The sequence below is a fragment of the Agelaius phoeniceus genome, chromosome 1 (assembly GCF_051311805.1).
Source record: "Agelaius phoeniceus isolate bAgePho1 chromosome 1, bAgePho1.hap1, whole genome shotgun sequence".
NCBI lineage: Eukaryota > Metazoa > Chordata > Aves > Passeriformes > Icteridae > Agelaius > Agelaius phoeniceus.
In genome coordinates this window covers 155,746,319-155,759,404 of record NC_135265.1, presented here as the reverse complement: position 1 = coordinate 155,759,404, position 13,086 = coordinate 155,746,319, and the positions used below count along the sequence as shown (strand labels likewise).

The 13,086-nt window shown below is 51.6% G+C and overlaps 1 pseudogene; it reads right to left on the bottom strand.

Moving 5' to 3' along the window:
* Positions 1-264: 264 nt before the first annotated feature.
* LOC143693540 (erythroblast NAD(P)(+)--arginine ADP-ribosyltransferase-like) lies at positions 265-4,135 on the bottom strand (annotated as a pseudogene).
* Positions 4,136-13,086: the final 8,951 nt, after the last annotated feature.

The window sequence follows — 13,086 nt, the reverse complement described above, 5'->3', positions numbered from 1 at the left end:
AGGTTGAGAGAAACAGACCTTCCCAAGATTGTTGTTGTGGGGAGCCCTGTTTAGCAATTTTCTCTTTGCTGGCTTTGTCACAATCATTTATTGTATTTTTTTTGAAAGAATTTTTTATTAGAATTGCTTTGCACAAGGGCCTTGGTGGCCACACTGGCCAGGGTGGCTGTGGTAGCCTTGGGGCTGAGGGAGTCTTGGTGATTTTGGTGGCCACAGCTGCCACAGTGACCACAGTGACCTTGGTGACCTTGATAGTCTCATTGCTCAGAGGATCCAGGTGGCCACTGCCAAGGCTGTGGTGGCCAGGAGGAGTCCTCTGAGGTGGAAAGGAGCCCTGGGGACACTCTAACCTGGGGGAAAAAGAGGAGAATCAGTGGGGCAATAGGGGTAGTGAGAGGGTCAGGGATAGCCATAATGGGGGCTTAATGGTGACAGGAGAGATGGGGGCATGAGTGTGACAGGTGACAGGGTGTCAGGAGGGACACGGGGGGTTCAGGGGCCAGGGAGGTCAGGAGAGTCATGGTGGGCTTAGAGGGCCATGGGGTGTTACAGGGGGTTACAGGGTTTCAGGGAGTGCCATGGGGAGGTTTTCCATACACAGGGCCCATCCCCAGAGCACTGCCTTTATCAGAGAGGGACAGGGCTGGTACCCTGTGGAGGTCCCTGTCTCTCTCCCTTGTCCCCTGGCATGGGTGTTCCTGTCCCTGTTCCCTCCCAGAAGTGGGGGTCCCTATCTCTGTTCCCTGTCATGGATGTTCCTGTGCCTGTGCCCACAATGGGTGACCCCAGAATAGGTGCCCCCAGCCCAGGGTATCCTTGTCACCCCACACACTGTGAGTGTCCCTGTCCCCCATCCCCAGTCAGTGTCATTGTCCCCTGTGCCTTATCGTGGCTGTCCCCATCCCCCCTGGCTGTCCTCTGTGTTTTTACCTTGCAGCCACTCGCAGTTGTATTTGCTGTAGGTCCCAGTGGACTGGAGCTGGATCTGTGTCTTGTCCCCTTCCTGGGTGTATTGGGTGACATTGAAGGTCTCATAGGGTGGGATCAGCACGATTTTAGGTTCCGGATGTTCGCTAAAAGGCGTGACATCTACGCCATGGCATGTGTGCACCTCGAGCATTGTCTCACCGGGGCACTCGCCAGTTTGATTGCTCAGGAATATTGGCATGAAATGACCGAACCGGATGGTGTCACCATGCTGTGCCTCGAACCGGGTGCCACACACCATCAGGAACGCGTCCCGACACTGCCCGTTCTGAGCGTCCCTCAGCGTGGCCAGGGCATCGGTCAGCAGGAAATGCAGCGTTTTGAAGTGGAAGTTGTCCCGGTATTCCTGTCGGGAATGCCCGACCACGTGCAGGGCATCATTGAATTTTCTGGGGTCAGTCATTGTGAAGGCCATGATGGCGGTGGCCTGGTCTGGGGACAGAGGGGACTCAGGGGGGCCCCGACTCTGCCACTCAGCTGCAGCCTTTACCCAAACCTCAGCAAACTCCTTGTTCTGCTCAAACTCGGAGCTGTTGAGGGCCGGCAATGCCTCCTTCATGGCAGGGCCGCAGCCCTGGTACTGGTCATCAAAGGAGTCTGGGGCCATGTCCAGAGGGATCACATCGACAGCCGTGGTGGCCATGGCCATTGCCAGCAGTGCCAGGGTCTGAGCCAGGGGGGCCATGGCAGGGAGAGGCCACAGGGACCGGTGTGGACTCTGGAGGACACAGAGGGGACACAGAGGAGACACAGGGAGGGTTCATCAGTGAGGGACTGGGGAGGGGAGTGGGGTCAGCAGGGGAGTGGGGTCAGGGGGAAGAGAGGCACTCCTGCCCAGCCGACCCCTGCACATGTCTGAGTTCCCTGACCCCAAATTCTGGGATTACTTATGCCTCCCCAACATCCCCCAGCCCCAGGGTCCCCAGTCCACAGCACCATCACCCCCAGAAGCCCAATCCTACTCCCATGACTACAAGTCCCCTCAGCCTCAGCAGAATCCCAACCCAAATCCTGGGGTCACTCCCTGAGCCCCTCAGTGTCCCTCTCCGTTGGTCCCCAGACCCCACTCCTACTCCCATTCCCCAGTTCCTTTGGTATCACCCCAGGACATCAACCCAAACCCAGGCATCACCCTCTGCCCCCACAGTGTCTCCCAGCCCCCCATCACCGCAATCCCACCACACTCTCACCATCCTGTGTCCCCCCTCATTTTCCCCCAGAGCCCCCCATGACCCCAATACCAGACCTGTGACTCCCTCAGTATACCCCCATGTCTGCAATCCCATTCCCTCAATCCCGTCTGCTCCCAAAGAGTCCCCCCAGTGTCCCCCCAGCCCCAATACCAAAATCAGGCAGAGTGAACTCCCGGATGGATCTGGAGATAGCAGAAAGCTGGAATTCCTTATCAGCTCAGACTCACAGCAGATCTCTCCTGGTCCCGCACATCAGGGGGGCACTTTTCCATGGGGTATTTATTCACCTTATTTATAAATATTCATGGAAATGTGAGCCTTATCTAAAACAGAAACAGCACTTTTCCCGTAAATCATTTGCATTGATCCACCTCCTCCTGCAAGTCTTTTTATTGTCCTGGAGAGTCGTAAAAATGGGGCTTCTGGGGCTCATTTTCACCAAATACTGTGATATCAAATCACCTATCCCGGAACAATTTCTTTGCACAGGTGCTGTCGTTTCCTGTTAGAGAACTTGCCAAAACCCCTCTGGAGTTCCCTTTATCTGTTTCTCCATGGGTTCTAGCCATGATTTTCATCTTGTGCGCACAGCTCTCCATCCTTTTATCAGGATTATTATTCCTGCCAGTTTGTCTTCAGGCTCTGTCCAGCACCTTCAGGGGAAGGGAAAATTTCCATTCTCTGTGTTATTTGTCACTTTGTGACAGAAATGCTCCACTGTGGTCATCATCCATGCTGCCATCCGGGATCTCCAGGTCTTTCCTGTCCTCAGGAGCCAGAATGGGAATGAGCACTGGGCAGAGCTGGACATGGCACTGGGCAGAGCTGCACAGAGAGCTGGACAGAGCTGGACACTGGGCAGAGCTGGACACAGCCCTGAGCAGAGCTGGAAATGGCGCTGAACGGAGTTGGGCACAGCACTCCTGATGTGCCTCACTGGCCAGGGAGAGGGGCACGATCATGCCCTGAGTTCCTGTCCTCACTCCTCTGAGTGCCCCCCAGATCTCTCCTGGCCCCAGGCCACATGGCCAGCTCCATTGGTCACCCAGCAGCACCCCCAGGTCAATCCCCACAGCTGCTCCAGCAGGTGCCCCACCAGCCAGGCAGGGCACTGGGGCTAAATTGGACTAAAACCAGCCCAAATCACCAACTCTGAACTGACAACTGAGGCTGAAGTACTAGAGCTGGCCCTGGCCATCCATCAGCTGACCCTGGCAATGTCCAGTCCCCTCTCAGGCAGAAATTCCTCTCCCCTATTCATACTTGGGATGAAATGTCTCCGAGGTTCCTCCATCGGGAAGGGGATGCTCCCCAAGCATCCTCCTGAAAGTTGAGGGAAAGAGACGTTCCCACAAGTGTTGGCATGGAGAGTGACATTGAGCCCTGGGTAGGAATTGTCACTTTTGAATGGCTCTGTCAGAATTACTTCATGGAATTGTTTTGGAAGAATTATTTAATGGAGTTGTTTTGATAGAATCATGTAATAGATTTGATTTGACAGAATAATTTATTAGAATGTGAATTGACCAAACCAGACCCTCTGGCCACACCATGCCTGGAACCGGACATCATGCACACCCCGGAACACGTGGTGACACTGCCCGTTCTGAGCCTGCCTCAGTGTCCCCAGGGCCTGGGTCAGCAGGAAATGCAGCGTTTTGAAGTGGAAGTTGTTCCGGTATTCATGGCGGGAGCTCCTGGCTGCACACACGGCTGCATTGAACTCCTTGTAAATGTCCTTTGTTGTGTAGGCCACGAGAGCAACGGCCTGGGCTGGGGACACCAGAGGGGACACAGGGGGAGCCCCGCTTGTGCCACTCAGCCTCGGCCTTCACCCAGGTCTGGGTGCACAGAGGATTCACCTGGAACTCAAAGTGGCTGAGGGCCGGCAATGCCAAGATCACGGCAGGCCTGCAGCCACCCCAGTACTGGTCATGAAAGGAGTCCTGGGCCATGTCCAGGGGCACCACCTTGATGGCTGCAGTGGTCACAGTCACTGCCAGCAGTGCCAGGGTGAGAGCCAGGAGGGCCATGGCAGGGAGGTTACTGGGAGCAGTGTGGGACACTGGGGGACAAAGTGGGACACACTGAGGGGACACTGAGGACACACGGGGCTACATGGGAAGGGCTCCTCTGTGAGGGGCTCAGCATGGCCCCTGAGCTCCAACCAGATGAACTTTAGAACAGTGGCCATTTATCCTCATTTCCTAGGAGGCCTTGGATATTATCCTTTTGTTCTCCTATGCAGTGAGACTCTTTATCAGGGTCAAGGTTGTATCTGGTAAGTTTTTCTTGATTGTGATCTGTGCTCCATATATTTTATCCTGTAGTTAGCAGATAACCAGTAATAGTATTGATAAGATAATAGGCTTACAGGTGTGAACTGCTTTAAAACCAAGGTACACAAACTCTTTGCATAAAGAACCGAGAAGGGGAAGATGTGGAAGACCAGACTGCTACAGAAGCTCAACTGGGGAGCATGGCAGACCTTGTGGCCCTGGTAGAGTGAAGACTGTGGGAGTGAAAAACTCAAGGCAAGTACAGAAGTGATGACATCATGTCTGATGACTCTGCCCATCATGTCTGGACACTTCTGACCATCACGATGAGCACTCTGGCCAGAGAAGAGATGACAGCCATGTTACTGGTGAAAGAGATAACAAGGACATTACCAGTGTAAGAAGGATAATGGAGAATATTGTGTTTCTAAGGGGACTGCCGCACAGGAGTCCGAGTAGAAAACTCTGTACAAACATAGTGAGCTATAAATCCTGGTAAACTGGTGTAATAAACGGCTTTGCTTTGCTGGCATTGCAGAGTCCGTGTCTCTCAATCCCCGCACACCAGCTGCCCAATCCCAATCCCAATCCTGTGTTACCCTTCCAATGTCCCCCTGGTGCTTCCCAGGATCTCATTTCGGCTTCCAGACCTTTGTAGCCCTCTTGTGACCCCAGGCTGCTCAGGAAACTCACCCAAATTCCTTAAGCCACTCTGTCACCGCCCCTGCCCAAGTCCACCTTGGCCCTCTCCCAGACCCCAGTCCCACTCCCAGTCCCATTAACAATTTCATGTCATCCCAGGACCCCAACTCAAATTTGTGGATGAACCCCTGACCCTACAAGGTCAGCCTGGAGACCTTCCTGCCCCCCATTCCACAACTGCAACACACAACCCCAGTCCCATGTCCCTCCACACGTGTCCCCTGGAGTGCCCCACAACCACCGATATCGAAACTGGCCAGCGTGAACTCCCTGATGGAAATGGAGGGAGCAGAAAGATGGAATTCTTGTTTAGCTCAGACTCACAGCAGATCTCTCCTGGTCCTGCATATCAGGGGAGACTTTACCACACAGAATCTATCCCTCCTAATTATAAATATTCATCAAAATGGGCTTCTTAGCTAATACAAAACCAGCACATTTCCCGTAAATAATTGGCATGGGCCTGGTAATTTGGGGAAGTAATTTTTATTGTCCTAGAGAGTCATAAAAATGGGGTGTCAGGATGTGGGTTTCACAAAGTGCCCCAATATCTCAGATGACCTTGTCTCAAACTTTCATTTTTGCAGGCACTGCTCCTTCTGTGTTACAGATCTTGCAAAAAATGCCTCACTGGATTTCCCTTTATCTCTTTCTCCACAGGTTCCAGCAATATTAGCTCTTCTTTGTGCACATTTTTACATTCTTTTACAGTTTTTTATTTGTTCTTCTTAAAGCCCTATGCAGCACCTTCAGGAGAACTCAAACTTTCTATTCTCTCTCTTACTGCTCAGGCCCCACAACCCCAATCCCACAGTCACACCGTCCCATGTCCCCACAATGCCACCCAGTCCCACTCCCCACTGCTCACTGAGTTGCTGCCACACCTCAGATACCAGTTGGGCTCCCCTATCAGATGCCATCCCTGCAGACACCTTGAGCCTGGGGATGATCTCTTGGAGGAGCATCTGGGTGACTTCCCTGGCCTTGCTGGTGTGGCAGGACAAGCTCTGGACCCCAAAATGGATCCATCAATACCAGGAGATACCTGAGCTTATGTTGGCGTGGTAGCTCAGAAAAACCCTTTGCCAGTAATCCCCAGGAGTGTTTCCTCTTTCAGTGATGCCTGGAGGTGATGGTTTTGAATTCAAAAGGTTCTTTTAAAAATATATTAGCGAATGCTCGGTAACAGACCTGACAGTTTTGTCCTATGAACACTGAGGCCGCAGACCTGTCCCCATCTCATTGATTCCCCAGAGCTTTGCTGGTGCTTTTCTCCTTTACAAATTGCAGCATCCACTGGGGTGGGCCTGACCTGGTTATTGGGAGTTACCTCTCACCCATCCAGCCAGCCACCCTCTTTATTGTGGGCTTTTAGATAAGCAGCCAATTTTCAATCTGCCCAACTCTCTCCAGGCCTCACCTCTGGCAGTGAAATTCCTTTCTCAGGAATTAACACCAGCATGCTTTGTTGCAGAACCTCTCATGCAGATTTATTGCAAGTCTATTTCCCACAGGGATTTTGTCAATCCCCAAGCTGGTGTGCCCTGGATTGTTGTACGGCCATGTCTTTGGGCAGCTGGGTGGTAGCCAGGACACCCAGGGCCTGCTGCTTTTGTTGTTACACAAAAATCTCCAAGGAGAGGAAATCCCATGGGAAATGTGGACCACAGGGCCATCTTTGAGTTACAGAATGCGTGTCCTTCCTTAGGAGTCCAAATTGAAGGTCATTCTGGGGCCTGCTTTGTGGGGGAGACTTCACAAGACCTGTGGGGTGCTCTTCTAAACAACTCAACATCAGCCAGGATTGGCTCAGATGCCTGTGGGCCAGAGCAGAGACTGCTCTCCTCATCCAAGAGGCCAGGAAATCCAATCTGGGACAAAAGGTTATCACATATACTCTGCTCACCATGGAAGAAGATGTGGAACAAGGGGCGGAACTCGATGTGTTACAAAGAGCTCAGGAATTGTGAGAAAAAGAGCAAGCATAGGAACTCACTTGACATCTGCTTTGAGCATTGCTCATGCCCATGGAGCCATATGGAGAGAAAGAAATCAATTAACAGCACAGGGACCTCAAATTAAATATAAACAAGAATTATTGTCCCCCCTTGATTCAACCCAGCTTCCCAAAAAATGGCCATACAACAATCCAGGGCACACCAGCTTGGGGATTGACAAATCCCTGTGGGAAATAGACTTGCAATAAAGCTGCATGAGAGGTTCCACAACAAAGCATGCTGGTGTTAATTCCTGAGAAAGGAATTTCACTGCCAGAGGTGAGGCCTGGAGAGAGTTGGGCAGATTGAAAATTGGCTGCTTATCTAAAAGCCCACAATAAAGAGGGTGGCTGTGTGGGTGAGAGGTAACTCCCAATAAGCAGGTCAGGCCTACCCCAGTGGATGCTGCAATTTGTAAAGGAGAAAAGCACCAGCAAAGCTCTGGGGAATTGATGAGATGGGGACCATTCTGTGGCCTCAGTGTTCATAGGACAAAACTGTCAGGTCTGTTACAGAGGAATGCCTGATATATCTTCAAAAGAACCCTTTGAATTCAAAACCATCACCTCCAGGCATCACTGAAAGAGGAAACACTCCTGGGGATTACTGGCAAAGGGTTTTTCTGAGCTACCACGCCAACATAGGCTCAGGTATCTCCTGGTATTGATGGATCCATTTTGGGGTCCAGAGCTTGTCCTGCCACACCAGCAAGGCCAGGGAAGTCACCCAGGCATTCCCCGAAGAGATCATCCCCAGGCTCAAGGTGCCTACAGGGCTGTCATCTGATAGGGGACCCCAACTGGTACCTGAGGGGTGGCCGCAACTCAGTGAGCAGTGGGGAGTGGGACTGGGTGGCATTGGGGGGACATGGGACTGTGGGACTGGGGTTGTGGGGGCTGAGCAATAAGAGAGAGAATAGAAAGTTTAAGTTCTTTTTAAGGTGCTGGATAGGGCTTTAAGAAGAACTAGCAAAAAAGAGTAAAAGGATGTAAAAATGTGCACAGAGAAGAGCAAAGGTTACTGGAACCTGTGGAGAAAGAGATAAAGGGCACTCCAGTGAGGGGTTTTTGCAAGATCTGTAACACAGAAGGAGCAGTGCCTGCAAAAACGAAAGTTTGAAGCAAGGTCATCTGGAATATTGGGGCACTTAGAGAAACCCTAATATACGAACTGACCAATTTTATGACCCTCCAGGGCAATAAAAATTATTTCACAAAAGAGGCAGAACCATGCTAATTATTTACGGGAAATGTGCTGGTTTTGTATTAGCCACGAAGCCCATTTTGATGAATATTTTTAAGTAAGATGGATAGATTCTGTTGACAAGGTCCCCCCTGATATGCAGGACCAGGAGAGATCTGCTGTGAGTCTGAGCTAAACAAGAATTCCATCTTTTTGATACCTCCATTTCCATCAGGGAGTTCACTCTGGCCGGTGTCAATATCGGTGGTTGGGGGGACTCCAGGGGACACATGTGAAGGGACATGGGATTGGGGTTGTGTGTTACAGTTGTGGAATGGGGGGCAGGAAGGTCTCCAGGCTGACCTTGTAGGGTCAGGGGTTCATCCACAAATTTGAGTTGGGGTCCTGGGATGACATGAAATTGTTAATGGGACTGGGAGTGGGACTGGGGTCTGGGAGAGGGCCAAGGTGGACTTGGGCAGGAGGGGGTGAGGAGTGGCTTAAGGAATTTGGGCGAGGTTCCTGAGCAGCCTGGGGTCACAAGAGGGCTACAAAATCTGGGAGCAGAAATGAGATCCTGGGGAGCACCAGGGGGACACTGGAAGTGTAAACACAGGATTGGGATTGGGACTGAGCAGCTGGTGTGCGGGAATTGAGAGACACGGACTCTGCAATGCCATCAAAGCAAAGCCATTTATTGCACCAGTTTACCAGGATTTATAGCTCACTATGTTTGTACGAAGTTTTCTACTTGGACCCCTTTGCCCCAGTCCCCTTAGAAACACAATATTCTCCATTATCCTTCTTACACTAGCAATGTCCTTGTTATCTCTTTCACCAGTAACATGGCTGTCATCTCTTCTCTGGTCAGAGTGGTCAGTCTCAGAGGGTCAGAGTGACCAGACATGATGTCTTCACTTCTTATCTTGCCTTGAGTTTTTCTCTTGCATGGTTTTAACTGTACCTGGGCCGCAAGGTCTGTAGAGCTCCCCAGCTGAGCTTCTGTAGTGGTCTGGTCTTCTCCATCTCCCCCCTTTTTTGTTCCATATGCAAGGCATAGATGTTAAAGCAGCTCTCACCTGTAAGGCTATTATCTTATTAAGGCTGTTACTGGTTATCTGCTAAGTACAGGACAAAATATATGGAGCACAGATCAGAATCAAGAAAAACTTACCAAATACAATCGTGTCACAGATAAAGAGACTCACTGCATAGGAGAACAAAAGGATGATGCCCAAGGCCTCCTAGGAATTGAGAATAAATGGCCACTGTTCTGAAGTTCATCTGGTTGGAACTCTGGGGCCATGCTGAGCCCCTCACAGAGGAGCCCTCCCCATGTACCCTTTCTGCCCTCAGTGTCCCCTCAGTGTGTCCCACTTTGTCCCCCAGTGGCCTCTCCCCGCCATGGCCCTCCTGGCTCTCACCCTGGCACTGCTGGCAATGACTGTGACCACTGCAGCCATCAAGGTGGTGCCCCTGGACATGGCTCAGGACTCCTTTGATGACCAGTACTGGAGCTGTGGCCACACCATGACCGCAGCATTGCCGGCCCTCAGCCACTTTGAGTGCTCACTCTGTACTAGCTAAGCAGCCATTTAAATTTTAATTTTAATGAATATGTATATTTAGGATTCTCTTGGCAAAGTCCCCCCTGATGTGCAGGACCAGGAGAGATCAGCTCTGAGTCCGAGCTGATAAAGTATTCCAGCTTTCTGCTACCTCCAGTTCCATCAGGGAGTTCATTTCGGCTGATTTCGGTATCAGTGGCTGGGGGGACTCCAGAGGACACTTGTGGAGGGACATGGGACTGGGATTGCATATTCCTAGACCGTTATGCATATCCAGATATTTCCATAAACTAGTTTCCATCTTCCAGGAATTATTTAACATGGCCCTTCCTTGGGTCAGCCTTTTTTAGAGCATGCCTGCTTCTTGGCTGCAGTTTTGACTCCTTCTCTTTATCACTTCCAGTCTGGGCCTTGGTCCATACTTTCTTCAGACAGCAGACGCTGAAAGTTGGCATTTCAACAGCAGGCTCCTCATGACATGTCCACTGGATGTTATCCCGACCAAACAGACAGTTCACCGGTGACAATATCAGCTACCACTACTACTATGTCCAAGCTTTTGTTAATAGCAGAAATAAAAGCAAAGATATTTGAACATATACATGTAGCATTCATCTTAATATTTGCAAAAAGCCAAGAGATTTGATTTGTCTTCCATTCTCTTTTCCCGTTTTTCTCTTTTCCTCCAGGCATAATGTCAGGGGGTGGCCATGGCACCTTGGTGACCTCTCTTTTCTGGGTGTCATGGTGGCCTTGGTGGTAATGGAAACCACAGTGACTGTGAGAAACGACCGCTCACTTTAAATTTTTAAATGTTTATTAAACCTCAACAACATAACAAAGGGACTGAATAAGGAAAAAGGGACAGTGCTGGGAGTGCGGCCAACTGCCACAAAATGGTGGCTCTGCCTTTTATACCCCTGGTGTTGCATCAACCAAATGCATATGCCTAAGGAGTCATACATATTCAAACATTTTCCTTATAAGTCCCTGGCCCCTACCAAAGTCGGCCATTTGACTCTTCCTTGCTGTCCATTGGTGGAGACCTTCCTGCTGTGTGATTGGAGGTGAGGTGTTGTCATGCCATGCCTCCCCAGCAACGGGCATTCCCATTCCCCAACCGTCCCATGCAAGGGGCACAGGTACGTGCCCTCCCTAAACATGTCCCTGACATGCTGACAACCAGGGCCATCTGGTGGCAACAATATGGGAGATGGGAATGGGATTATGGGGAGAGGAGAGAGTACCCAAACAACAAACAACAATAACATAACCACGCATCAAGAAAATTTCTCTTAACATACACACAATATTCATCCCTTAATTGTGAGACCCAACCATCATGTTATCCATCTATAACAAAGCTGTAGCTGCCCCACTCCTGGAAGGGTTGCAGGCCACATTGGGCAGTGCCTGGAGCAGCCTGGCCCACGGGAAGGTGTCCCTGCCCATGGCAGGGCTGGCACCGGACGGGCTTTAAGGTCATGCATCCCAAACCATTGCAGATCCCCCGGGGCTGGGATGGGGCGGGGCGGGCGCTCGGCAGCGCCAGCAGCTCGTGCTGCCGCCTGCTGTTGGCACCCGGAACTGCACAGTGCAACTGAATTCCCACGCTCGCTGCTGCCCTCCGGTGGACAATTCCTGAACCACAACTGCCAGAATCCCCAAATCCCAGCATGGGTCAGGCTGGAAGGACCCAGAGTGGGCACCTGGCCCAACCTCCCAGCTCAGGCAGCATCATCCCTGAGACCTGAATTGGAAACCAGAGCAACCCAGAAAGGGACACCGCACTGGACAGAGATGGACACAGCACTCCTGATGTGCCTCACTGGGAAGGACAGAGGGGCACGGTCACTGCCTGACTTCCTGGCCTCACCCCTCCTGATACCCCCTGGATCCCTCCTGGCCCCAGGCCACATGGCCAGCTTCACAGCTCACCCACCAGCAACCCCAGATTCTTCTCCAGAACTGCTCCAGCAGGTCCCACCAGTCAGGGATGGCACTGGTGACTGTCCCTCCCCAGGGACAGGACCTGCCCTTGCCCTCTTCAACCTCCCAGTTTCCAGCCTTTAATGTTCCCCTGAAGTGCAGGATGTGTCAGGATGCTCTGCCTGGAATGTGGCCAAGGGAAAATGCCCCATTTGCAGCTATCAGGGCTGCATTGGGAGAAGTCTGGCACTGATTTTGGTGAAGAATTGGGCTAAAACCAGCCCAAATCACATGCGCCAAATTGACAACTGATGCTGAAGCACCAGAGCTGTGCCTGGCCATTCATCAGCTGACCCTGAGAATGTCCAGTCCCCTCTCAAACAGGGATTCCTCTCCCCTATTTCTTCTGAAAATGAAATGTCTTTGAGGTTCCTCTTTTGGGAAGGGGATGCTCCCAAAGGATCCTCCTCTAGATTGAGAGAAAGAGATGTTCTCATGATTGTTGGTGAGGGGAATGACATCAAACCCTGCTTAAGAATAATCACTTTTGGCTGGCTGTGACAGATTTATTTAATGGCATTGTTATGATAGAATTATTTATTAGAATTGCTTTGCACAAGGGCCTTGGTGGCCACACTGGCCAGGGTGGCTGTGGTAGCCTTGTGGCTCAGGGAGTCTTTGTGATCATGGTGGTCACAGTGGCCTTGGTGGTTACAGTGAGCATGGTGGCCAGAGTGGCTGTGGTGGCTTTGGCAGCTTTGGGGGTCTTATTTCCATGGGGCTCTTGGTGGTCTTGCTGAGTGTGGCGTGGCGGCCACAGCAATGACAGGGACCTTGGCATCCATGGTGGCCGTGCTTGCCACAGTCACCACAGTGAGCCTGTGGCCTTGGTGGCCTTGGCAGACTTGTGTCTCAGAGGATCCTGATGGCAACTTCCAGGGATGTGGGGCAAGGAGGAGTTCTCTGAGGTGGAAGGGGGCCCTGGGGATGCTCCTGGGGAAGAAAGAGGAGAGTCAGGGGGACTATGTAAGGAGTAAGGAGGTCAGGGACAGTCATATTGGTGTGTTAGGGGTGACAAGATAGATGGGGCCCATGAGGTGACAGGTGACAAGGTGTGCGAGGGGAGCAGGGGATGGGTTCCAGGGGTGTAAGAGTGTCATGGTGGGCTTAGCAGTGACAGAGGTTAGGGGGAGTCAGGGAGTGCCATGGGGCTGGCAGGGGGTGACAGGGGTTCAGGGAATGCCATGGG